Source organism: Cervus elaphus, chromosome 22 (genome assembly GCF_910594005.1).
Source record: "Cervus elaphus chromosome 22, mCerEla1.1, whole genome shotgun sequence".
NCBI lineage: Eukaryota > Metazoa > Chordata > Mammalia > Artiodactyla > Cervidae > Cervus > Cervus elaphus.
The window spans coordinates 28,718,850-28,743,427 of NC_057836.1; the positions used below are offsets into that span (position 1 = coordinate 28,718,850).

The 24,578-nt window shown below is 40.0% G+C and overlaps 1 protein-coding gene across 6 annotated transcripts in view; it reads left to right on the forward strand.

The window, feature by feature from the left end:
* Positions 1 to 24,578, forward strand: part of PLEKHA5 (pleckstrin homology domain containing A5) — a 253,695-nt gene that overhangs the window by 82,857 nt on the left and 146,260 nt on the right. Inside the window, exon 1 of one of the 6 annotated variants that reach the window (XM_043881506.1) lies at positions 7,810 to 7,951. The exons of the other annotated variants lie outside the window; for them this stretch is intronic. The gene's annotated coding sequence lies outside the window, so the exon portion shown is untranslated. Of the gene's footprint in view, positions 1 to 7,809; positions 7,952 to 24,578 lie in introns of those variants that run through there. 6 annotated transcript variants of the gene reach the window in all.

Here is a 24,578-nt window from a genome sequence, read left to right on the forward strand (position 1 = left end):
ACTCAGTCACTTACCTTAGTTCATGGCATAACCCTCTCCCACTCTCTTGTAGTCAGCCCTCCATATCCACAGTTTTGCGTCCTCAGATTCAACCAACCATGGATCGAAAATATTCAGGGAAAAAATCCCAGAAAGTTCCAAAACACACAACTCTTAAATTTGTCTTGCACCAGCAGCTATTTACATAGCATTTACAAGGAGATCAAACCAGTCAATCCTAAAGGAAATCAACCCTGAATATTCATTGGAAGGACTGTTCCTGAAGTTGAAGCTCCAACACTTTGGCCTCCTGATGCAAAGAGCTGACTCATTGGAAAGGACCCTGTTGCTGGGAATAATTGAAGGCAGGAGAAGGGGTCGACAAAGGATGAGATGGTTGGATGGCATCACTGACTCAATGGATATGAGTTTGGGAAAACTCTAGGATAGAGAAGTGCAGGGAAGCCTGGCATGCTGCAGTCCATGGGGTCGCAGAGAGTCAGACACTGCTTAGTGGCTGAACAACCATAACTTTATATTAAGCAGTATAAATAATCTAGAGATGATTTAAAGCACCATTTTATATAAGGTACTTGAACATCCACAGATTTTGGTGTCCATGGGGAATTCAGGAACCAGTTCTCTGGATCGTGAGGGAATACGGTACGTTCTTTACACATTGAGTTTCTTTCCCATGGGAATGTAAGTTCTCTGAGAGCACAGGCCTGTTTACTGCTTGTCCCTGCTATGTAGCACAGCGTCTGCAGAGTTGATGCTCCATAGATATTTGTGAGTATAATGAATCTAGACAATAATATTGCACTGTAATGGTGTGAGTTGATAAGTATTGCCTCAGTGGAAATCATGGAACAATGTGTGCCTGTATCAAAATAACATGCCGTGCACTGTAAATTTACAAATAAGTCAAATCTATCAAATAAAAATATAATTAAAAATAAATATGGGGGGATTTCCCTTATGGTGCTGTGGTTAAGAATCTATCTTCTAATGCAGGGGACGTGGGTTCCATCCCTGGTCAGGGAACTAAGATCCCACATGCGACAAAGCAACTAAGTCCGTGCATCAGAACTAGAGAACCCATGCATTGCAACGAGACCCAGCGCCGCCTAAATAAGTAAATATTTGCAGAGTGAATGAATGAACAAAGGGAACAAATTGGTTTATTTTGAAGTTATACATTTCTGTGGTAGTTAAGGTAATGTTATAACTAATTGACTATGAGTCTTTAGGCAGTATCAAAAGAAATAGACTTTTCTGATTTTGGGCAGGAGTTACTAAAAAATACTTACTCTTCTATCTCTTAGTAGAAAGCAGGAAACAGTTCTGCCCCACCCTCATTTTCTCCTTTTTTTTTTTTTAAACAAAATACAATATTTTAAAAAATGTCTTTCTCTTACATCTTTATTTAGAAGCAAAATTTTGCGCTTGCTTTTGTTTTTCTAGTAAAGCACAAGAGACTTCCTTATAGTCTTAAGCACTGTCTATAGCAGGAGACAGCTTGAATGTCAAAATAATGTATAATTAGGTCTATTCATTATCTTGCCACATGCTAAGTAGATGCTAAGGGTTTATCACTGCAGTAAAAGTCACTGGGATATTTAAGTTTATTTTATGAAAACATGCTTTAAAATTTACAATTCTTTTGTCAGACAGTAAGAAATTATTGTACAGAAGGTATTCTTTTACCAAAGGCTTTTGGAGATAAATGGCCCAGATTTTGTAGAGATTCTTTCTGTTACTTTTTTTTTTCCTCATTGTATATTGCCTGGTCTCACTTTCTTGCTATCTATTTGGAAAAAATCCTGATTGTATTAGTTACCAGGATTGCATATTTTAAAAAATCACAGTGCTTCTGCTTTTTTTTTCCCCCTCTGATGATCTCTGAATAGGAATGCAGTAAAACATAAATAGGAATCTTTTACCAACATGATGTATAGACTGTTTGTGTTTTGTTATCAGTTTGTCCCAAAGAAGGAAGTGGTGACTGGTGCCCATGGCTGTTTCTAACTTGAGGTGTTGCTTGGGGCTGGGGATGGAGCTGGGGCCTTACTGCAAATGAGGCATGAGGAAATTTTTAGAGGTGATGGAAATATTCTAAAAGTGGATGCAGGAACTTTCTTGGCAACCCAGTGGTTAAAACTCTGTGCTCCCACCACAAGGCCAAGAGTTCAATCCCAGGTTGGGGAAGTAAGACCCCACATAGTTTGTGGTATGGCCAAATAAATAAATAAATTTTTTTTGTAAAATAAAAGAAAGTGGATGTGGTAATAGTTGCGTGGCTTATAAACTTATTAAAAGTCATTGAATTGTGCACTTACCCGATATGACATTTATGAATGTAAATCTAACTTAAATAAAACTGAACAGAACCTGATTCAGTCCTCCTCGCCTCATGGTCCTTGCTTCTCCCTTTGCTATCAGTTCTTATCTTCACAGTTACTCTCCTCTCTTCTGCCGGGTCTTTCCACATTGCCTCAGCTACTGAAAATTCTTTTTTTAAATAATTCTACCTCCTTCATAAGCTTACTGCTCTTTAGAACTCATTCAGACTGTGGGTTTGGGGGTCCAAAATCCGGATCTAAATTCTAGTACTGTTTATCTGTGACATTGGCTAAGTCTTTTGAGCCTCAGTCTCCAGATCTGTAGAATATAGATCTGTAGAATTATAATCAGATCCGTTGCATTGGGATGTTGTGAATGTTACATGAAACTATGTTTTTAACATCCTGTAGGTGTTATTTGTTGCCTTTTTAAAAAAAAAAAATTTTTTTTTTTTAAGCATCCTAACAGTTGAGTTAGTAGAACAAAGTTCTGGTGGACACACCCAACGAGGGATCATAGCACAGCAGTACCACTTTCCAGCTGTGTGGGCCTGGGAAAGACAATTAACAAACCTCTTTGCCTTCATTTTTTCATCTCTATTTGAGATTTTAGAGTAAGGTCATTGCAAGGGCAAATGATACAGCCCTTGTAAAGTTTGTAGTGCCTTGTCTGGCAAAAAGTAAGCCCTTAATAAAAACTTGTTATTAAGTCTCTTCAGGACTTAGGCCCACCTGAGCCTTTCCTAAGCTGACTTTCAATCCTACAGTACTATTAAAACAGTGTTCATGGGGTTTGTGGTGATGTTCTATGATAAATCTGTTGACCTTTCCTAGTCATGACTCTACAGACTCTTCTGTCCTTGACAGTCTGGCCACCTTCTTGAAGTTCCCTTCCTTGGATCCCTCCATATTGAAAAAAAGTGAAAGTGTTAGATGCTCAGTCGTGTCCGACTCTCTGTGATCCCATGGACTGTAGCCTGCCAGGCTCCTTTGTCCATGGGATTCTCCAGGCAAGAATACTGGAGTGGGTTGCCATTTCCCTCTTCAGGGTATCTTCCTGACCCGGGGATCGAACCCAGATATCCTGTATTGCAGGCAGATTCTTCTTTGTCTGAGTCTCTAGGGAAGCCCATGCCCCCTTATTACCCCGCCTCATTATTTCCTCCATGAGTGGTTCTCCCATTCTCATCTCCCTTCTCAGGTTCTTTATCCAGTTTCCCTTCTTCTTCTTCTTCTTCTTCTGTAGATTTGTGTCTTTGATCTTGATCTCTGTTTTGAACCCCAGACGTGTATTTCTATCAGCCAATAGTAGATATACCAGGTAGCTGTCAGGACACTCACTTCCCCGTGTTTCACACTGAACTAACTCTCCTTCCTGTCCTCTCTCCTGCTGGGTTCACCCTCCCCTGAGAGGCAATCCTTCCACCTGTCTTTTGCATCTTCTTCTCTGGCTTAGTCAGTTACCACACCATACCCACTTTCCCCAGAATCCTTGTAGTTGTGCTCTATCTAGTTTTTTATCTATTTGACCCCCTCCATCCATTCGTACACCCTATCCTGTAGATCCTGTCCTTAACTTTTTTCAAACTTATTATTTTCTTTCCATTCCTTCCCTTATTGTACTCCTTGTATCTTGAATCTTGAATCAAGAGAATCCTTGAATCTCTCTCTAATTCTCATCTAATTCGATCCCTGGGTTGGGAAGATCCCCTGGAGAAGGGAATGGTTACCCACTTCAGTATTCTTGCCCGGAGAATTCCACGGACAGAGGAGCCTGGCAGACTACAGTCCATAGGATCACAAAGAGTCAGACATGACAGAGTGACTAACATTTAGCACCCTGTAAACTCCTGGGTACTTCAGACAGTGGCTGTTAGCCAGGGGAACCTCAAAATCATGTAGGGAGCATCATCTTCATGTCTGCCCTGCCCCCAGTACTAAATATGTTAAGAATGAAAAATTTCTGGACCCTGGGTGCATGTGTTTGAGTGTGTTTTTAGCTCCTGAAATGATTCTGATATGACCCTCTGGTTTAAAAAAAAGAGAGACAAATTGCAATAAAGGGCTCGTGTGTTGATCTCCATTGTCCCTCCTGTCCTTCCCTCCCTGTGGTTAGGAATGAATGCCAGGTGTGTTTACTACACAGGTCCATCCAACCTCACATGTGTACATGCGGTGAAATACACCCTGACTGTGTACAGTCTTCAGAGGTTATTCCTCACTCGTCATGGAAATAGGTTCTATCTTTTGTTGAACTTTTACAGATTCATCCATTCTTTTTAGGGTAGCATTTGGGAAACTTTTTATCATGTTTTGTAGGGAGAGAAAGGGTAATAAGTCAATTAAAAACTGAGTGATGAGACAGATTTAAAGGAAGAAAAAATTACAGGACTGCTAGGTGAAAATCAAAGGATACAGGTAATTACAAGAGGACCTCAGATTTAAATCAGAATGCTGAGGTTGAATGTGCAGGAGTGAGGAAATTCAGATTGAAGAAGCTATTCAGTGATATGGCAGAATTAAAAAAGTTCATTTGAAAAGGTATATACATGTGCTGGGAAAAAAATGCCTTTTTCACCCCCTCCCCCCCTTTTTTGTATCTGCCTGTCTTTCCAAAGTTGACTGCTTCATTCTGCTTTTTAACACATTACATGACCCCAGTGCTTCCATTATGCAGGGTGTCGAATGCTCCTTTCGGCTTCCCTGACAGCTCAGTTGGTAAAGAATCCGCCTGCAATTCAGGAGACCAGGGTTCGATTCCTGGGTTGGGAAGATCCCCTGGAGAAGGGAAAGGCTACCCACTCCTGTATTCTGGCCTGGAGAATTCCATGGACTGTATAGAATGCTCCTTGCCATTATTAAGTTGCCAAGTGTTAATACCATCCCAGAATAATTACTTCTTTTTCCTCTTCTCTCATCAAATGTTGACCCTTTCTGATCCCCATACCAGTTCCCAGGGTAAATAACCCACCTGCCAATGCAGGTGGACATAACAGACATGGGTTCGATCCCCAGGTTGGGGAGATCCCCTGGAGGAGTGAATGGCAACCCACTCCAGTATTCTTGCCTGGAGAATCCCATGGACAGAGGAGCCTGGCGGGCTACAGTCCACGGGGTCTCAAAGAGTCGGACACAACTGAAGCGACCACACACACACGCTGCTGTCCTTCCCCGTCCCCGAGCTGGCTGTTCCCTCTTCTTCCCTCTCCTTTCTGATCCAGAGCCTTGGTATTTATCTAAGAAGTTCACCCCCTTGCAAAACCTGTTCTAAATTTCCCTTCTCAGAATTCTTTCTGTCTGCGCTCCAGACACTCCAGAACATGAAGGCACCTCTCTTCTGCCATGGTGATCTGATCTTAGTTATTGGTTCTCTTGCCTCATCGTCTCTAATCTCTGCTGGAGAGAAAGACAGTCCTCGTTTTTTATCTCCACTCTGTATTGCATTGTACCCTGTCTCATATATTGATTTTTGTTTGTTTGCTAGTTTTCAGTGAAGAATTTTTTCTCATTCAGCAATCACAGAGAGCTTTCCTTGAGTATTTTAGGTAACTTCCTCTTTCTACAGTGTCCTCACCCACCCTGACATGTACAATGCATAAAACTTAGTAGATGTAACATTACACGAAACGTAGGCATATTGACACTTCTTGATAATTTGCTTTTGTTCTGTGTTCCTTTACTTCCTGTGCTTTTTCATTAAAGATAGAATGTTTATGTAGACCCACAGACCTTGCAGTTGTACCTACTGAATTTTCCTTGACAGTAAGAATGAGTTGCTTTGGTAGAATGCCAAAGAAACTGGTGTGTTGGCAGTTTTCTTTGAACTTAACACCTTTATTTCCTAGAAAGGTACTGGAATTACAGGAGTTTCCCTGGTGACTTATTAGTAGAGAATCCGCCTGTCAGTGCAGGAGATGTGGGTTCGATACTTGGTCTGGGAAGATCTCCTGGAAAAGGAAATGGCAACCCATTCCAGGATTCTTGCCTGGGAAATCCCATGGAGAGAAGAGCCTGGTGGGCAATAGTCCATGGAGTTGTAGAGAGTCAGACACGACTGAGCAACTATAGAAAAACAACATTGGAATTACATGTGGTTCCATAAACTGTTCCCTATGATTTTTTTTTCAACTTTAATGTTTTATTTTATATAACCTCTCTGAACCTTTAAAAATCTTGTCCCACTATGTATGAGGGACCTTACCTCAGCTACTGCCATGGAGTCTGTCTGTTTCCTCTGCCTTCTCACTTTCCCAGGCCTTCCACGTCAATTTGGGGGTGGGGGTTGGAGGGAGGCAAGGCTCCTGTTCACAAAATGAGACCTTTGTGTGTTGGGAGGTAGACAGGGCAGTTTACAATCAGGAAGTGGTGGGAGTAACCAAAAAAGACTGTGAAGGAAGGGAAATCATACCTTAGCTCAGGGGCCCATTGCAAGACAGGCCAGCCCCACTCTGCCAGTGGTTTGCTTTCCCAGGGTGGCTGTATGTCAAGTGTATAGGCACTTCTAATTTTGCTTGTCTGCCCAGGGTGAAAATGGGAAGTGGGCATTCAAGAATCGTCTGGTTGGTTTGATTGGGTTGTATCTGCTTGCTAGGTTTCTGTGTCTGGGAGACTGAAATGGTCACAGTGAGCAGGGGATAAGCTTCTTGACCATATTTCCATCATGTAGAACTGCATGGTCTTTGCAGCAACTTACTCAGCAAACCGGGCAAATGAGTTATTTGGTGACATAAACGTACATACATGAACTATTTGGGTGATTTCTGTGTGTATAGTTGTGTGGCATTTTGGTAAAAATTGTTCTTGAAAATGTGGGGAAAAATTTTTTTAAGTCCTATTTAAAGTTCTATCAACATTTGGGTGAGGCCTGTTTTATATAAGCATGTAGTCTGTTATGTAATGTATAATCTGTAGGTGAGAAAATCTTATCTGCTGTAGTTTGAATACAGATGCTGACCATTCCAGCTTACTGATATTTACTAACATTTCCAAAGCAGAAATGAAAATAGTGCTAGATAAGTTCGTAGATGATTTTATTTAGGGAATAGACAAGAGGACAGAATGAGAGGTTAGAAAGTGAAATATGAATGGCTCATAGTTTGCTTAATTCATCAGTGGTCACATTTAATTTTGGGGATCACATCCGGATATCTTGAAGTTTCCAGTTCATTCCAGCATTTTGGGTGCTCATGTGGACATAGCTAATGTGATAATTGAAACCTAAGGACTTGTTTGAATAATAGGAATAATCATTTCCAGTCACATCAAGTTAAGTGAACCTCAAAAATCATGAAGCTAAAGACAAATCAATATTCATTCGGTGGTTCTGTTCAGTTTATTGCAGTTAATGATCTTTGATTGAATTTTCGGCTCTCAGAGTTTCTTTGGAAGTAGGCCGTCACATGCCGACATGAAATACCAAGTCATTTAAATTAGATACTGAGCATGCTCGTAGGAAGTACTTATTCTTGGAGGCTGCGGTGTGGTTCAGTTTTCTTCTAGTGGCAGGAGCAGAAAAGAGATCGCCGTGTGCCCTTTTGTCATCATTCTGTCAGAGAGCATGTAATCTGTCTCTGGAAGCCAGAGGCCTGAGACAAAGAGAAGCATGGAAGTTGTTAGCAAAAGGCTGTGTGGTGAGTTAACTAGCTGTTTTATTCTATTCTGTAATTCCTAGCAAGGCTCTGTCTTTACTTATATCGTCTGCATTTTTTAATACTAAGCTGTAGCTTTATGTAGCAAAGTAACTTAGCTCAGACTGGGAAGAAATTGTTTCTGCTATCCATATCTCACTCTTTTGAAATATTTTCAGTATATTTCTGAGGTGACAAGTTTGTGAATTGCTATGATGGTATTCCTCCTTGTTCTCCACAGATTTCATTTGCTCACTGGTGCTGAATAACGCTAGCCGAATTGTGTGCTGAGGGAATTCAGGGTTTGTCTGGGTGGACAGTTTAACAGTTTTGCTCTTGTATTTTAATTAAGTTAATCATTTTTTTACTTTCACATTTTAAAACTATATGTAACAAAGCAGTGGTAAGAATTTAGTGTAAAAGCAAGAATTTAAAACTGTATCTAATAAAGTCATAGCACAAGAGCAAGAATTCTTTAAAGAGAATGAGAGGCTCTGTTGTCCATGTTTTTACATAGGTGGTTCAAAAATAAATTGGCTTTGTAATGTAATTGATCATTTAAAAAATACTCAAAAAATGATATGAATTTGTTAACACTGTAAAATATGTTGCAGTTATTCAGAATTTATATTTGGAATTTGTTTTTAGCTATTGAATTAGCTACAGAAGTGTTGTGAGTACAGTAATTGTGCCATTTGGGGCTCTTCTTACTTCCCTTGAGCTCATATTATGATAATTGCTGGGCAGATAATCTTAAAATGTTTTGTGATTATTTGTTATCCAACATATTCATGTTTTACCATGAAGTTAAAGGAGAAAAAAAATTTTTGCAATTTTTAAATATTCTCATAATATCAAGCAACATTTAAAATCTATGCATCATTATTTCATAATAAACATGATTTTGATTATGTTTATAATAGATAAACTTGGCAAACAAGTCTTCAGGGTATTCTCCTAAAAACTAAAATTGCATACTCTGCCGAAGAGAAATCATATTTTTTGAAGATTTGAAGAAAAAGCATAAAATTACCATTTTTATTTCCTTGGGGGAAAATCATGTTGGTGAGTAAACAGAAATGTCAGGTAGGGAAATTGAGGTATAGAAAGTGCATTAAAGAGCTCTAGAAAAACGACGAGGGGGTGGGAGAAATAGGAAGAGAATACTAAAAGCCTAGTGCCTTCAAATGCCAGGCAATTATGGGATGCTTTCTTAAAATATCTTTGTTTTGAGAACTGCCCCCACTATGCCATTTTCCAGGATTGGCACCTGTGAAGGAGGTGGGTGTATACTTAAAGCTTGTATATTCATGGAAGAGGGAGGGTTAGCAGTTAGAGATGAGAACTGGGTGACATCCTCAAGAAATCTATTCCCACTTCTAAACACTGACTCACTTGTGTGGCCTGGGGCGGCACGTACACCCGGTTTATTACCACTTATTTTTAATATATAATAATATTTTCCCATGGTAGTATGTTCATTTAAGGTTTCTAAAGTAATAATACGATGATTTCTTGGACTGTGGCAAAGATTTGCCAGGGCTGTATGTCATTCACAGAGAGCTACTGTGGGGAAAAAAGCAAGTACTGCTTTGATAGAATTCTGTCAACTGTTTTCTTTTTTAATGAAAAATATTTCAAATGTGTAAGTTCTCTGTGGTCTTTGAAGTTTTCAGTGATACATATTCCATGTGTATTATATAAATAGAAGATTGCAAATTTTAACTTTCCCCCCCCATATTTGCTCATGAAATAATCATGAAATTTTCATGGCAAAATACACTATTTTCTTTTACATATTTAGTCCCATTTACCTCTAATCATAGATCTTCAGTAGAAGATAAATGGATAATCAGTAGAAGATCTATTAAAGGAAATAGTAAGAAATACTGAGGAAATGGAAAGAGGGGACTATGAAAAGAAAAATTACTGATGACAAGGATTTCTTTGCCAGGTTTTTGAAGATGAAGCATATACCTCTATATTTTGTTCTTTTCCACATCATTAAGTTCATGCAGTCACTTATTTAACTTAATGCCTGCCTAATGAGGAGCATTTATTTCCCTAGCTTTTATGAAGTTCAGTAGGACTTAAAGGTCCCCAGTAGTAGCTGAAAATGGGGTCTATGGTCAAGTAATTTTGGGTAACAGTGGGCCTCTAACATCTTGTTCAGAACTTTTTTTTCTGGACTATGGTTTACTTTGAAAAGAAAAACCAATGCATGGTATTAAACATTAAGCACACATTTTAATTCTGAATATATTCTGTATATTGAAATATCCAGAAAAGTGAAGGAAGAATTAAGGGTTTGTATATATCTTTCAGAAAATTACCTCTGTTCTTTTCTCATTATGTATTTAGAAGAACCATCTTAGAACTACAGTGTAAATGGGACTTATAGGGTATGATTAGATTTGGTGATAAAAATGATGCTAAAGTTACATTTTTTTAAAGTCCTAAACTGCAGAAGCATTGGCAGTGAAAGATTTGGGGCACAATGTGACCATGTAAAGATTTTGATAATTCTCACAAGTTCTCATTCATTCTCAAAGTTACTTCTAGATTAGTCCCATGGAGAAACAAGTTAATTTTTAAAATATGATTTGTAATGTGAAATAACTGGAAGTTATAGTCTGGTGGGCCTGGGTATTTCTCTATCCTCTGTGTTTTCAGTAGTAAACAGAAATGTCAATTCTTTTTTATAGATTTATAGGAATTGAATTTTATGAAAATAACCTAGCATGATATTAGTCACAAAACAGGTATAGAATGAATGTCTGTCTTCTTAATTTCCTTTCCAAACAATTAAGTTATTTTCTGCATTAAACGATTTTTCAAAATGTAACCTATCAGCTGTCTGAAGTATCAGATTCACAGAAATGTACTGATTTACAGTGGCAACCCACTCCATATTCTTGCCTGGAGAACCCCATGGACAGAGGAGCCTGGTAGTCTACATACAGTCCATATGGTCGCAAAGACTTGAACACAACTGAAGCGACTTAGCACGCATGGATAAATAATAATATGCTTGGAATCTCTTTATAATAACATACTTTTTAAACCAGAATGCATGCATGATGAAATGTTAAAAGGGTCTCAGTGGCTTAGTCAGCTTCCAAAAATAGAGTAGTTGCTAAATACCTGTTATGTTCCAGCTGTGTTTGGCCTAGTAGACAAAGTGATAAGTTAGCTAAAAAGCAAACACTCAGATTTGTTTCTATTAGTATTTGCTGCTGCTGCTGCTAAGTCGCTTCAGTTGTGTCCGACTCTGCGACCCCATATATGGACGGCAGCCCACCAGGCTCCCCCGTCCCTGGGATTCTCCAGGCAAGAACACTGGAGTGGGTTGCCATTTCCTTCTCCAATTATTAGTATTTAAATAATGTTAAATAAATAAAATTAGACTTAATGAAGTATAAACTCTTAAATTAGTGGAAACCTAACTGTATCGTACACAGTAGGCACTTAACGTTTGAAAGTGAAAGTGAAGTTGCTCAGTCATGTCCGACTCTTTGAGACCCCATGGACTGTAGCCTACCAGGCTCCTCAGTCCATTGAATTTTCCAGGCAAGAGTACTAGAGTGGGTTACCATTTCCTTCTCCAGGGGATCTTCCTGACCCAGGGATCAAACCTGGGTCTCCCACGTTGCAAGCAGACGCTTTACCGTCTGAGCCACCAGGGAAGCTTAACTAAATGTTTACCAAATTGAATTTTTTCTTCTCATACTTTTAATCCATATCAATGAATAACCTGCTTAAGAGCTTATATTTTGTTTTTTTTTTTCTTCTTTACTTTTGTAAAACTTGTCTTAAAAAAAACTCTTCATAATATTATTAAGAACACATTAAAATTATTAGATTCATTCCATTATGTAATCTCCATATGAGACAATAATATAAATTGATAGAGACTTTTAAAAAGAAAACTGTAAATAATTCTTTGTTGACCTTGATACATTTTGTAATTACATATAGCCAGAAAGTGTGGAACTCAGTGCCCAGCCATTGAGATCTGTCTCAATGTAGCCCTTTTAGAGCAAAGTTCAGCCCTCAGAGATTGAATGGCTGTGTGGGTTGGCATTGGAAAAACACCTTAAATACTTTGGCTTTAGGGCCATGGGCATTGCACACTTGTTTCTCTTGAGCACATTTCTTCTGACACTGGCTTTTTGGCAAATTTAAAGTCAGTTAACTACCTCGGTATAAAACTTTTAATGAGAGCTCAGGGGGTCATAAATGATTTAAGATACGTACATCAAAATGTTATGCATATGTAATCCCATTACTTAGGGCTTCGCTGGTGGCTCAGTGGTAATGAATCTGTCTGCCAACGCAGGAGACTTGGGTTTAATCCTGGGGTTGGGAAGATCCCCTGGAGAAGGGAAAGGTAACCCACTCCAGTATTCTTGCCTGGGACATCCCATGGACAGAGGAGCCTGGCAGACTGGATAGTCCATGGGGTTGCAAAGAATTGAACACAACTGAACAACTAAACCTTTCACTTTCAATCCCATTACTTAACCTAACCTGACGTAACTCTTTAATTAGGTCACTAATAGATGGTCACTGAACTCATCAGATTCCTGTGAGTTTACCCTCAGTCTGTTGTTTCCTTGATGTTTTGTTGATTGTGCCCAGATGACCTGCTCCATTTCATATTGTCAACCTCTCAGTTGTAGTTTCTGCCTCAGTCGTTTTCTCATCTAGATGCTTCTTAGCAACCTTTCACCAAGTACTTGTCTGGATTTACAGCTCAGACATTTAGTCCAGGAATCATATTTCGGTGTTTCTGTTTCTTAGGTTCGTTTTGCTCTTTCTTCCCATTAATCTTCGATTCACTCATCTGTAGGCTTTTTCTTTTTTCTTTTTTTCTTTTAACTTGGCCATTTGGAGGCTTGTGGGGATCTTAGTTCTCCAACCAGGGATCGAATCCTGGCCCCTTGCAGTGCAAGGATGGAGTCCTAACCACTGGGCTGCCAGGGAATTCCCAGGATTGCTCATCCAGGTCTTTGCTCATGTCTCGCACAGGAGAAAAGAGACTTTCAGTTAGTCACATGCATGGGATCGGTCTTGCCTAACTTACGGTAAATAGTTTCAGTTTTGTGTAGCCTGTATTTCCTCAGGCGTCATTGGTTTGAGTAACAAGAAGTAAGAACTACAGGTCAAAATAAAGGTTAAAAATAATAGCAGCAGTAGCAATAGCTTTACGTTGTTTCCAAACAGAAATATCTCCTTCCCACCCACATTAAGCTTAATGTTCGAATGCAAACAAACCATCTCAGGTGCTCTGGTTTCTAGAACGTCCGTTCTATTTGATTGACTGACTGTGGGCATGCTCTCATTGCCAGGTCTGCCACACGTTTTTCTTGGGGGGTTGAGCCTTAAAATGGCTTGAATTACAGTGTACTGTAATAACCTCAAAATGATTCCTCCTCAGCAAGTCTTTAGCCCACTGGCTCTGAACTGAATTTGTAAACTTTTTCTCTTCTGTCACGATGACATGCTATTTCTTCCCCATTATCCTGAATGCTGCCAGGGAGATTACAGAATGGCCCTTCATTCTGAGTCTCAAGCCTCCTGGCCTCTTCAGTGATAGACTCACGTGGAAGTAAAATACCTACTGGCGGCTTCTGTGACCCACACACTTAATTTAGGGGTGCTTTGTTTTCATTTTGCTTCAAAAAATTGATAGTTTGATTTGGTGAACAGTTTAGGCTCTTATTCTGGCATCTCTGTTAAATTTGAAATTAATTTAAACTGTGGTTTTCCTTGCTTTAACCTGACAAGGGTACATGTTCTCAAATCTTACTATATTCTGAGAAGCGAGGGTACAAATATTACTGAATCTGGGACGAAGGACACCTACCCCAAGTTATTTAGGAGCCTGAGATGGGTGTGGTCGCTTTACTCCGGGTTGCTCTGCAGGTTGCATGTCAGTCTTATTTGGTTTCTGAGAATGGAGACAGAACAAGTTTCTCATTAAGCCTAGCGTAGAATTGGTATTTTGGTGGTTTAAGAGCCATATTTACTCCACTGTAAAGGACTAGATGGGCTTCCCTGGTGGCTCAGAGGTAGAGAACCTGCCTGTCAATGCAGAAGATGGAGGTTCAATCCTTGGGTCAGGAAGATCCCCTGGAAAAAGGAAATGGCAGCCCACTCCAGTATTCTTGCCTGGGAAATCCTGTGAACTGAGGGGCCAGGCCGGACAACAGTCCATGGGATCACAAAGAGTCAGACATGTCTGATCGATTAAAACACCAACAACCAAGGACTAGACATTGAACATGCAATTTAGAGAACCTTTAATGAATAACACATCTGAGTAAAATCCTGCAAATATTCTGAGATTTTAATTTTTGCCATTTTTCAAGTATAAGTTTAAAATCTACTTTGTAAAGATAGAAAAAATCACAAGTCTAGAGCAGAGGATCTGGGACTTATTTGATACAGATGGAATTACCCTTGCTGAAGCCATCATTTAGCATGGAAGATGTCCAATGGAAGAGGTTCAGAATTAGGGATCAGAATCTTCATGTCTGTTCATGGCTTGTCTGCTGTCTAACACACGTCCTTGGGGCTTTTTTTTTTTTTAAACCGTTCTAATGAACTATGGTAGAAATTTTTTCTCCTGTGTATCAGAAAGGAAAGTGTGCTTTGAATATAAGCATAAATTTTTCTTGGAGCTAGACTTTTTCCTTAAGAATAAATCTCTGAAAATACAGTTTAAGGCAACCAGAAAGTACAATTTTCATCTACTAAAAGCAACTTTATAAGTATTTCAGAAACATATCTTTCTTTTGAGGCCAAGTTGCCTGTGTCAAGAAAGGGAGAACTGCGGCACTTAACATCCAGCCAGCAAAATCCATCTGGAAGATGAATAACTTAATCTTAGTAAATAGTGAAAAAATCTTTCTGTATCAAAAAATAGAAACTGTAGGGCAACGGATGTGAAGGTCGGGAAACTTCATCAGCTGGGCTGTTTCCTAGTTGGTCAGAGACCTTCCCATTTTCACTACCTTTTCTCCACTTCCCTAAAGAGTTAATAAGGAAGCAGGAGTTTCCCGCCCCCCCCCCCCCCCCCCCCCCCCCCAACCAAAGAGTTGGCTGGTTTATAGATTTTGGCAATGGCATTTGGCAGGATTACTGATGTAATAGTAGGCAGTGACATGAAGCTTGGTGCACTGGATGCTTTGTGGAGGAAGGTTACGTTGTACCTGTTTTTCTTTTTTAATGCTTAAAAACTGTGAAGTAATATTGGAAAGATATTACAGGCCTACAAAGGACAGGGATAGAAATGCCCACATACTCACTATCATGGAGAAAGAAATGGCAGCCCACTGCAGTATTCTTGCCTGGGAAATCCCATGGACAAGCTACAGGCAGGAGAGTTGGACAGAACTGAGTGACTAAACAATATTTACTATCTAGTTTAAGAGGAAAGAAGTTGCCGGTACATTAAGCCTTGTATATCATGTGTACAATTTATGACTGCACTGCACATTTCAGTTATTTTTGAGTAGCTGAGGAGTGACTTAATATTAAATGTCTAGTTCCTCTTTTAATGTTAGATTTATATCATATATCAGTAAACAACTTTGAGGTATTTTTCAATTTCTCTTTTTTCTTCCTGTTTTTTTAAATTAATATTATAACAAATTTGAATCTTTGATAGTGTTTTCCTCTGTATAAAATTGTTCTCAAAAAGTAATTGAAGCTACTTGATCAGGTAACTAAGATGGTGACTTTTAGCAGTACTGGGCTGGAATAGCAAGACCATAGCTATTAGAGCAGTTTTTGTGAAACAACTGCCCTGTGAGTATAAAGAAAGGAAGACAGTGGAAGTTGCCCCTTACAGCTTTGGGACTTTGTTCTTGGGTCTTGTAAAACCTCCTGCCTCCAGCTAAGTAATGGTCCTTGGATTTTCATTGATCATGTCCTGGTCCCCAGAACCTGGAAGGTCACCTTACATGGCAAACATTTTGTACCGGGACTTCCTTGGTGGGACAGTGGCACAGTGGATAGGAATATGTCCGGCAATGCAGGGGACACGGGTTTGATCCCTGACCTGGGAAGATTCCACATGCTGTGGGCCAGCTGAGCTTGTGTGCCACAAGCACTGAAGCTCACACACCTTAGAGCCCGTGCTCTAGAGAAGCCACCTCAGTGAGAAGCCTGCGCACTGCGATGAAGAGTGGCCCCTGCTCACCATAACTGGAGAAAGCCTGCGTGCAGCAGTGAAGGTTCAGAGCAACCAAAAAGAAATATTAAAAAAAAATACCTTGAGATGGGGAGATCATCCTGGATCCTGGGAGTTGGAAGTACACATAATCACAAGTGTCCTTGTAAGGGGAGGTGGGCAGAGGAGATTTCAGGCACAAGAAGAGAAGGCAGCGTGACCCCAGAGGCAACAACGGAGTCAGTGGTGGGGCCACAAGCCAAGGAACACCAGGAGCACCAGCATCTATCTATAGAAGAGGCAAGGGACTGCTTCTCTTCCAGAGCCTCCCTGAGGGACTGTGGCTCTGCCAACACCTTGATTTTCATGCAGCTTCAACTGGTTTCAGCCTGTTTTCTTATCTGCAGAACTGTGAGAGAATAAATTGCTATTGCTTTAAGCCACGGATGTTGTGGTAATTTGTTGTGATAGTCATAGGAAACTGACACCACCGACCTGGGTTGTTTGGCTCATGCTCATTCCCGCTTTGTCTTGTCATCCTTCGCAGATCTCTGTTCACACTGCGGAGTTTGGATGGGTATTCTCACAGTTGAGAAAGGCCTGAAGCAGGGACTCAGAGACTTGGGTGTTACTTTTTCACTTTTCACTTTGAGAAGGAAATGGCAACCCACTCCAGTGTTCTTGCCTGGAGAATCCCAGGGATGGGGGAGCCTGGTGGGCTGCCATCTATGGGGTCACAGAGTCAGACACGACTGAAGTGACTTAGCAGCAGCAGCCGCATCCTACATAGCTATGAGACTTAAAGGAATTCTGGCATAAACATACCTGCCTTATTCTGAAAAGAATGAAGACATCTTGCTCACAAATTTGAAAACAACACAGGGAGAGAACTTTAAAACAAATAAGACAGATGACACATAGAAAAATAACTTAAATCAGGAGAAACTTGGAGTAAGTCACTTTACCTTTGCTGGCCTCTGATTCTTGACTTAAAAGGCCTGTTATTACCATGCATGTAAGGATTAGGTTGAACATCATAAAATGCTGCTCACATATTTAGGTTGTTTTACAGTCGTTATTACTGTGTTTCATCCCATGATCACAGTGTTTGCTAATTGAATTTTTGGAGGAGATGGGAGTACTTTTTCCTCTTTGCACATTAACACAAAACATTTTGTAAGTCATATATCTGATAAGAGATTTGTATTTAGAATGTATTTTTTAAAACTCCCACAACTGAATCATAAAAAGATAAATAGCCCAATTTAAAAATGGGCAAAAGATCTGAACACTTCGCCAAAGAAGAGTAAGTTCCTGCAAGATGCTAAACATCATTAGCCATCACAGAAATGCAAATCAAATCCATAATGAGCTCTCACTTCAAACCCACTAGGATAGCTGTAATCAAAAAGATGGGCAATAGCATGCGTTGACAATGATGTGGAAAAATTACAGCTCTCCTCCATTCCTGGTGGGAACATAAAATGATGCAGCTGCTTTGAAGCACAGTTTGATGGTTCCTCATAAAGCTAAATGTGGAGTTACCAAATAACTGGGTGGTTCCACTCCTTGTTGTATATCCAAGGGATTTAGAAACATATGTGTATGCAAAACATGTACACGAACCTTCCTAGCGGCATCATTCAGAATAGCCTCAAAATGGAAGCAAATGACAGCTTGTAAGTGGATAAACAAAATGTACTCTATCCAAACAAGGGAATAATGCTTGGTGACAAAAAGAAATAAAATATTAATACATGCCATAACATGAATGAACCTTGAAAACATTATGCTAAATAAAAGAAGTCATTCACAAAAGACCACATATTATATGATCCTATTTATATGGCTTCCCAGGTGGCTCAGTGGTAAGGAATCCATCCAGCTGCCAATGCAGGAGATGCAGGTTCGGTCCCTGGGTCAGGAAGATCCCTTGGAGGAGGAAATGACAACCCGCCTGCAGAATTCTTGCCTGGAGAATTTCATAGACAAAGGAGCCTGGTGGGCTACAGTCCATGTGGTTGCAAAAGAGTTGGACATGACTTAGCAACTGAACAACAATGTGTATGTGAAATATCCAGAAAAGGCAAATCTGTAGAGACAGAAAATAGATTGGAGGTTGCCAGGAGCTAGGAAGAGGAGGTAATGACGAACTGCAAATGGATCCAGGTTTTCTTTTGAGGTGGTGAAAATATTCTAAAGTTGATTACAGTAATAGTTGCTTGGTTTTGTGACTGTCTAAAAACAATTGTACAATTTAAATGATTAAATTCTATGGTACATGAATCCAAAAGGAAGTTATTTTTTTAAAGTAATACTAGATCATCATAAAGAAATTAGAAAATATAGAAAATAATTAAGGCCACTAAAACTACTGCTAATTTCACCAACCAGAGAAACCAAGAATATTTTTATATATTGCCTTCTAGTTTTTTTCCCCCGATATGTAGACCCTCCCCAAGTATACACTTTTTCTTCCATAATAGGTACCATATGGAACATATAATATTATATTTTTACCTCTTCACTGACAGTTTATTTTGAGCATTTTCCAAAAGATTTTAAAAACAATTTTACTATAAAAAATGATACATGCTTTTTATAGAAGAGTTTTAAAAAATGAACAAGTAAAAAGGAAAAAATAAAATCATTCATGATCCTGTTTTAATATTGATATTTTGCTGGGTTTTGATTTTTGTGTGTGTTCACTTTTAACCTGATGCTTTTGAATAATGACTGTCTTGACTTCAGATGACTTTTCCATATCTAATTTATGTGGTTTTCCCCCTAATTAGCTAATGTCTGTTTGTTCCGTCTGTCTTACAGTCATTTCTTTTTAATTTCATTTGGAAGCACCAGAGTTACTAAGTAGCAAGATAGAGGAAGTAATTGAATCTCAGTCATGTTGAATTTGAGGAAATAGATCAAATTAGTGATTTTATGTTTCTTTCCATTACAAGGATTATAAAAAATTATATTTATTTTTAACTTTTTATTTTGTTTTGGGATATAGCTGATTAATAATATTGTGATAGTTTCAGGCGGACAGCAAAGAGACTCAGCCATACATACACATGTTTCCATTCTCCCCCAGACTCCCCTCCCATCCAGGCTCCATATAACATTGAGCAGAGTTCTCTGTGGTATACACTAGGACCTTGTTGGTTATCTATTCTAAATATAGCAGTGTGTACATGTTCACCCCAAACTCTCTAACCATCCCTTCTCCCTGTCCTTCCCCTTTGGTAGCCGTAAGTTCATTCTCTAAGTCTGTGAGTCTGTTTCTGTTTTGTAAGTAAGTTCATTTGTATAATTTCTTTTTAGGTTTTACATATAAACAATGTCATACTAAAAAATGTAAATATGGAGTAGCCATCAATTAAAATCAAAAGAGAAAGAATTCCAGTTTGGTTTTAATAAAAATAAACTATACTTTTATGTAAATGTGTTGATAAGTACATTTTGAAAATTTAATCTGTGCTCCTGTGTGATCTTAATTATTTATAATTTTTGAAATATTATGTGACCAATGTGTTCAGAAATTCACCAAACATCTTAAACACTACATGTTAGCAGTTGTTGAGTGTCTATTATCTCATATAATCCTCACAAGAATCTATGGGAAAAGGTATCATCATCCCCATTTCAAAAACAGGAAAATGTTGAGAGCGTTTCTTTGAAGTTAATAGAGCTGGTATATAGTGGAGCCAGGATTTAAACCCAGATTTAGATAACTTCAGAATTCTTTGTCTCAAACCTGAAGAACTCTTATGTTTTCAATTCTGTTCCAATCCTGCACTAGATTCCGGTGAGCCTCAGACAGCTCGTATTCTGACCTGTAGAGAGGAATCTTGACAAACCCAAAGAGCATATTAAAAAACAGAGACGTCACCTTGCCGACAAAGTCTGTATAGTCAGAGCTATGGTTTTTCCAGTAGTCATGTAGGGATGTGAACATTGAAGCATAAAGAAGGCTGAGCACCGGACAATTGATACTTTCGAACTGTGGTGCTGGAGAAGACTCTTGAGTCCCTTGGACTGCAAGATCAAGCTAGTCAGTCCTAAAGGAAATCAGCCCTGAATATTCATTGGAAGGACTGATGCTGAAGCTAAAGCTCCAACACTTTTAGCCAACTGATGTGAAGAGTCAACTCTCTGGAAAAGACCCTGATGCTGGGAAAGATTGAGGGCAGGAGGAGAAGGGGTCAGCAGAGGATGAGATGTTTGAATGGCATCACCGACTCAGTGGACATGAGTTTGAGCAAACTCCAGAGATGGTGAAGGATGGGGAAGTCTGGTGTGCTGCAGTCCTTGGGGCCACAAAAAGTCAGACGTGACTTAGCCACTGAACAACAGCAAAGAACTTTTGTTCTTTCTGGCTCGCTTTTCTGCTAGGCAGAAAAGCAGGGGTGGGTCACAGTCAAAGCAGGAGTGACCAGCAAGAACAAAGGCTTGAAGATCTCTTCAAGGCATGGTTACTCCAGGGCTGCTGGAGTGGGGGTGAGGACTTGGGGCAGGCAGCTCAGGAGCGTTGGTCACCCATTTGTAAGGGTTTACGTAGGAAAGCAGAGCAAGACCAATGTGCGTATTAGGAAGAGAAGTCTGCCTCAATGTGGGGGACGCCCTGGCAGAGGAGGAGGAGACGTTAGGAAGACATCAGCGATCTTGACTGAGGGAGAGGGTCGAAGTGAGGTGACAGTCCTTGGGGGAGTGAAGGGCGGGGAGCGGGGTCATGCACACGACGTGTGTGAACTAGTCTTTGGGCCTCGAAAGCAAGCCCTTCCCTGATGGCTCACATGGTAACGAATCTGCCTGTCGTGTGGGGGACCCCTGGGTCGGGAAGATCTCCTGGAGGAGGGCATGGCAACCCACTCAAGTATTCTTGCCTGGAGAATCCCATGGACAGAGGAGCCTGGTGGGCTGCGGTCCTTGGGGTCACAAAGAGTTGGACATGACAGAGCGGCTAACACTTTCACAGCCTCACTTAAGATGTATCAAAGAATGGGAATGCCTAAAGTGTGGTTTTTATCTGGAAAGTAGGAGCCAGGAGAGAGGAGCTTGAAGATGCAAGAAAGAGAAGAAACAGGCTTAGAACAAGTTCCCAGGGAACTTGGAAAGACAACAGGGCAAGGATATAAAATGGGGGACAGGCACCTCATCTTCTGAAGACTTGAAGGAAGAAATAAAAATGGATGTGAGTTGAGTAAGGGATAGTTGCTAAGTTATGTCTCTTTGCAGTCCCGTGGACTGTAGCCCACCAGGCAAGAGTATTGGAGTGGGCTGCCATAAACTTGAAGGAAGAAATGGATGTAACTACAGTCAAATTTAGCTGTAGGGCAGCAAATGTCTACTTGGGAGCACAGGAGGAATTGGGTAGGTAGCTTAAGGAGAGTGACCAAAATTTTTAGAGTAGCTGCCAAAGGGAGAATAAAAGCAAATTTAAACGTTGCCTGCCAAGTGGTGGTAAATCTGGAGCTGGAAACCAGAAATCGTTAATGACATCAGTCTGTGCTGGTAGATGCTGGCTCTCATTTGAAAGCAAGTGTTTTTCTTCTTCTCTTTTCCTTTCTTTTCCTTCCTTCCCTTCCCTTTCATTTTTTTTTTAAATGCAGAATTTATTTACTAAAAACTAGTTCTCTTCTTTTGCAGTACTTGAAACCCCTGTCAGTTTGTTTAGTTAGCCAGAAGTTTTTTTTTTTTAATGTGAAATATAAAAGTATGTTATGAGTTATTAATAATACAGAAGCTATAATAGAATCCAGATGTTGAGTAACTATTGTTTCATATTCTAGCATGCAGAGATGGCCAAAATAGCATGGATTCTGAGACACAAACAGCTAAAATTTTAGCCATGTGTGTGTATGCATGTGTGGGTTGCTATAAGTAGTTTGAATCCAACCACCTCCTTCAAGTTACACTTGAAATTCCCAAAAGCATTTTTACTGGGTTAGCCAAGATTTTATGGAAAAACCCAAACCAGCTTTTTGACCAACATGACATATTTGAAACCATATATTCATGTGCTGTAAATGTCCTAGTAAGGCATATTCAAGACCAAATCATATTCCCTGAGATCCCTTAAAAAAAAATCTATTTAGTGATTTTAGAGAAATCACAAATTATTTAGCAAATGTAGAGAATGTTCCATGCAATTGTTACTGGAGCGCTGCATTATAGCTCAAAGCAGTGCTACATTTTGGTTTTCAGACTGAATTTGCATCTTTAAAGATAAAGTGATAATTTAACAATTAGTCCCCAACTTATAAACAAGATGAATTTTCCAGATAAGAATACTGAAGTGGGTTTCCATTCCCTTCTGCAGGGGATCTTCCTGACCTGGGGAGTGAACCCAGGTCTCTCTGCCTTGCAGGCAGATTCTTTACCATCTGAGGCACCAGGAAACCCCAAATGGTGTAATAGACACTACAAAACGTTTACAGCAGAACAGGCAAACTTCCTGTAGCTTTTCTTTACAGCTGCATTTGAGAAAACCTAAGGAAATGACATTGGCCATATCTTTTGATGGTCTCATTCATACCTTTTTAAAAAACTTTATTCTCAAGAAGAGAATTGCTGAATCCCAGGATATGTGTATGCTGAACTTTAGAAAATACTGTCAGGGGCTTCCCTGGTGTCTCAGTGGTAAAGAATCTACCTGACAATAAGATCGGCTCCACCCCTGATCCCGGAAGATCCCACATGCCTAGGAGCAACTGTGCTCACGGGCCACAACTCCTGAGCCTGTGCCCTAGAGCCTGGGAGCTGCGACCACTGAAGCCTGAGTGCCCTAGAGAGGGGACTCTGCATCAAGAGAAGCCACCGCCACGAGAGGCCCACGTACTGTAACTAGAGAGGAGCCCCCACTCTTGGCAGCTAGAGAATAGACTGCTCAGCACCCAAGACCCAGCACAGTCAGAAATAAATAGAAAATACTGTCAAGCAGTGTCTGAGTAGCTATACAACTTGGGCTTCCAAAAGTACTGTGAGAAAGTTCTAGTGGGCCCACGTCTTCACCAAAACTATATATATATTGCCAGTCATCTTTTTAGACATTGTTATTCCGCTTTGGTCCTTTGCATGCATTTCCATATAAATTATTGAATCGGTTTTAATTTCCACAAGAAATCTTGCTGGAATTTTAATGGCGATTATACTGAACCTGAAGGTCAGTTTGGAGACAGTCGACATCTTTGCAGTGTTGACTTTTCATGATATATATGGATATTCCTCCAGCTCCTAAGAACTGTTACAACTTTACTCAGTATTTTGCAGTTTTCTCTGTAAAGGTCTTGCACAACTTTTGACATGCTGGTGATTTATAAGATAAATGGAATGGTATAAATGTGCTTTAGAAATGGGACCAGCAGGTTGAACTCCTAATTATAATCCTTGTAGCTTTGAGGCTAATAGTCTAGTTTTGTATGGCAGCCCACCCTATGTCAAAAGAGATAGGATATGTGTGGGTTTTCCAATTGTTTATGCAACAAATAGCCTACCATGTGCTTCATAGATACTGCCGTACGTCTAGCACTTTTCTAAACACTGGGAAGATGGTGATAAACTCCAGAATAAGGTATTTGGAATTCAGTTCACTACCGGGAAAGAAAAGAAAGCTTGACTAAAGTGGTAGATAAGCCAGAATTGCAGAGTATATTAGGCGCCGAGAAGTTGAGAGGCTAGGCAAATATGGGATGATCTGTGCTGTCCTATGCTTACTTGCTCAGTTGTGTCCGACCCCTTGTGACCCCATGGACTGTAGCCTGCCCAGTTCCTCTGTCCATGGGGATTCTCCAGGCAATAACACTGGAGTTACCATGCCCTTCTCCAGGGCATCTTCCCAACCCGGGGATCCTGCATTGCTGGTGGATTCTTTATGTCTGAGCCACCAGGGAAGCCCATGAATACTGCAGTGGGTAGTCTAGTCCTTTTCCAGGGGATTTTCCCTACCCAGAAGTCAAACCAGTGTTTCCTGAATTGTAGGCAGATTCTTGACTAGTTGAGCTACCAGGGAAGCCCATGGGATGATCTATATACTATACACAGAGGTTGGCATAAGGCCTCACACATTTGTACTTGATAAGCTGGTTGTGGCAGTTGATACTACCGTACCTATCGTGTGAAGGATGAGGATGGAAGTCAGAACCTTGGAGAAGTAACCTGTAATTCATGGATAAGAATAAAAATATAGCACATGAAGGAAATCAGAAAATTAGTCCAGGAAGCCTGGGTTGGTCCTCAGGAGAATTCACTGTCGTGGAAGCCAAGGGTGTAAAGATTTCCAGTTGTCAAAAGCTGTATAGGCATCAAAGGGATGAGAAAAAGAACCCAGATCATTGATGTAGCAATTAAGAGAGTATTGATTGACCTTTGAGAAAGCAGTTTTAACGGTGTGGACTCTAGAGAAGTTTTGGCAGAAGGAGAAAGATGGAAGAACTGAAAGAAGAGTGCTTT